Source organism: Etheostoma cragini, chromosome 14 (genome assembly GCF_013103735.1).
Source record: "Etheostoma cragini isolate CJK2018 chromosome 14, CSU_Ecrag_1.0, whole genome shotgun sequence".
Lineage (NCBI taxonomy): Eukaryota > Metazoa > Chordata > Actinopteri > Perciformes > Percidae > Etheostoma > Etheostoma cragini.
The window spans coordinates 24,248,560-24,251,512 of record NC_048420.1 but is presented as its reverse complement, the minus strand read 5'-3'; the positions used below and the strand labels follow the sequence as shown (position 1 = coordinate 24,251,512).

Here is a 2,953-nt window from a genome sequence, read left to right as displayed (position 1 = left end):
CTTCGGAAAATGTAAATATTTTTTACATCATGAACAGAGACGCCCTTTCTTCTTTCAACCTTGAAGACCAATTGGTCGGCCAGACGTCTTCTTTCCATAGCTAAGAGTTAGCTAGAAACTCTAGTTTAACGTTATTCAAGCTAGCAGAACAGTAGCGCGGCTTATGTAACTTGTAACGTAACTATGCTAGATAGCTAGCTAGTTGTTTAAGCTAGCTAGCTAACTAGCTAACGGTTCCCCCGCCATTAACGTCTTTTTTCCAAACAAGAAAAGAAGAATCGTTTGTAATGTACCTACATGTTCAATTAAAATTAGTTGTAGAGTGTCAACTTAATGAAGTTAGCTAGGAATATATCAAAAGGTGACTGAAAATGGCGTCGTGTCAACTGGACAGGTGGACAAATATTCACACAACTCCGGTGAGAATGTGTGAGAAAAATTGTTAATTTATTTAGGAAAAGGTGATTTATTCATTGTCCAGATGTCCCTATCAACTCTGTACGTTAGTTACAGTTTGTGTCCCTTTTTCCTTTCGTGTCTGACGCTTTATCCGCGATTGTTTACGTTGTAAAATGTATTAACCTGATGTTAATAAAAGCTAAATTCCACATTGATGAATCCAAATTTCAGCAATGCAACCATGCTTTAAGGTAGGATATTATTATTTCACTGTAAAACAACGTATGTCTGAAGTTAGCTAACGTAACATGAAGACCTTAAACACTATGCTAGATGTGAACGTTTTTAGCAATTATTGTAGAAATGTAAAGAGATAAGTTGCTGTACTAATTACTAATGGATGCTTTAGCTCGTCTTTGTAGCCTTTTCGATGTTTAATAGACATGTTCTTGTTTTTCCTCCCAACACTTTCGACGCATGTATAGATTTTTTTTTTAAACATTCTGTGTTGTCTGCTTTTATTTTGAAGGTTGCGACCGGAAGTGTGTTGCATCGTTCGGTGTGACTTGTCTCGGCGGTCGACAGGGTCCAGGGAGCGGAGAGTTGCTGAACACTGTGGATCAGAGTCGCTTTGGGGGGGAAGGACTATAGCGAGCTTCCCATCCAGCTGTCCGGAGCCGGGAACCATCTGATCCGAGAAGGTACAAAACCTGATCTTTTATTCACGCTCTCACACCTGCAAAAAACCCCGAACCCAGCTCTTAGATCCGGGGAGGTTTGCCTCATGTCTACCTCATGCTTCCCCGTGCAATGGCGCAACGTGCAGAGCTCACCTGTGCTCATTTCAATTAGGGAAAAAAAAACTTGCGCACCTTTTTTTGTTTACGGTAATCTAAAAGTGAATTGGGAATGATGTATTTTATGATTCGTGCGTGATTTGAGTGCAACAAGCGGTTCTTACCGCTGAATTTAAAGCTACTTCCAGTGAGTGATTGATCCGGTGTAGATGCACAGGCACCAGCCGTAAAGGAGCTTTTATTGATGCAAGTTAGAGGCATGAAGGAGTCAACAATGGGGCTCTAATTTATATAGAAGCCGATACGTTACAAGTTTATTGCAGGGATTAGACATAGCCCGCGGCGTGTTAATATCACCATAAACTCCCTATAGTCCCGCTGTAGGGGCCTGAGGGGACGGTTCATGGACATTTGGAGTGATTTCTCTTCCACTGAGACAGGGATGCTCTGTCTCCACACACCTTTTTTATTTTATTTTTTTTAATCCTAATTGTGTTTTTTATTACCACGAGCACAGCTTGTCTTAACGCTGACATGGTGAAAATGCCAAGTTGTAAATGTCATTTTGAAAAATTATTGAGAAATTGCCAGACATTAAGATTTGGCTGCAGTACTAGTTAGAAACAAAGGGTGTGTTTTTGAGTCATTACCCATCTAATGGGTCTTTTCTGAGGAAACACTAGATGCAGATGTGTTAATGGACACACAGTTGCCTCCAGTTGTTTACAGAAACACATCTGTAGTCCTGCCATATCTTCCCTAAATGAAGCTCTTTATTTAGTCCCAGCTGTGTAACTCACTGCACCTCCGGTCTTCTGCATGGAGTATTAATACGCTTTATGTTTGATGCAGCGAGGAGGATGTGACAGTCATATCTTTTGACTTGTTGTGCTTGGAGTCTTTTACTTTAAATGAGTGTACATTGATGCTCAAATAGTTTCTGTGTAAATCTGCAAGTATAGCGAGAACTTGTTAGTATTATGATCATATATCAGAAGTAACAAAAGACACTTTTATTTGAAAGACATTCATTTTGAAGCTTAATCCAAAAAGGATGAATTAAAACTGGACACCAATGGGACATCAGTTCGGAAGGGCTTTGATGGGGGGGGCAGGGTGGGGGTGTGGGGGTGGGGGGGTTGGGGGGTCATAACATCTGATCTTAGTCTGAACGTCATCAAGCGGTGGCTCTCCTACTAGAGATGGATGTCTATTCATATCTCCACTCACCCATATTGAAAACATTTCACAAATTTGTTGATGCAGACAAAATGTAATTTAATACTAATAATAATAATAATAATAATAATACTAATAATAATAATACATTTTATTTAACAGCGCCTTTCTGAGCTCTTAAGGTCGCTTTACACACAATAAAAGACAGATACAGGGAACAATCAGGGGAAACAGTTATAACAAAACAAACTAAATAATAAAAAAAAGTCTTTCCTATTTCCCTGTGGGGATTATTAAAGGACAGTAGGTCTTCTTCTTCTTCTTCTTCTTCTTCTTCTTCTTAACTTAATGAGACGTGTTTTTGAGATATAGTTACATTAAAGTAATACAGTAACTGTTAGTTTGTGTGTGGCTGAACACACAGAACTGGTCCAAGTGTCTTCAGAGGGTTTTGTACTTCTGTGTTAAATCTTTTCCAATGCTACGCACGGAGGTACGCGAAGACGAAGACACAGACGTACGCCGTAGCCAGACGTGCACCTGTCGAGGAAGATAACGCCACCTCGCAGCAACACAGC

The 2,953-nt window shown here is 40.0% G+C and overlaps 1 protein-coding gene across 1 annotated transcript in view; it reads left to right on the top strand.

The window, feature by feature from the left end:
* Nucleotides 1-283: 283 nt before the first annotated feature.
* The window catches only part of LOC117957217 (collagen alpha-1(XIV) chain-like), a 146,732-nt gene continuing 144,062 nt past the window's right edge, over nucleotides 284-2,953 (top strand). The window contains exons 1-2 of the mRNA XM_034892813.1: nucleotides 284-419; nucleotides 985-1,100. The gene's annotated coding sequence lies outside the window, so the exon portion shown is untranslated. The remainder of the gene's footprint in view (nucleotides 420-984; nucleotides 1,101-2,953) is intronic.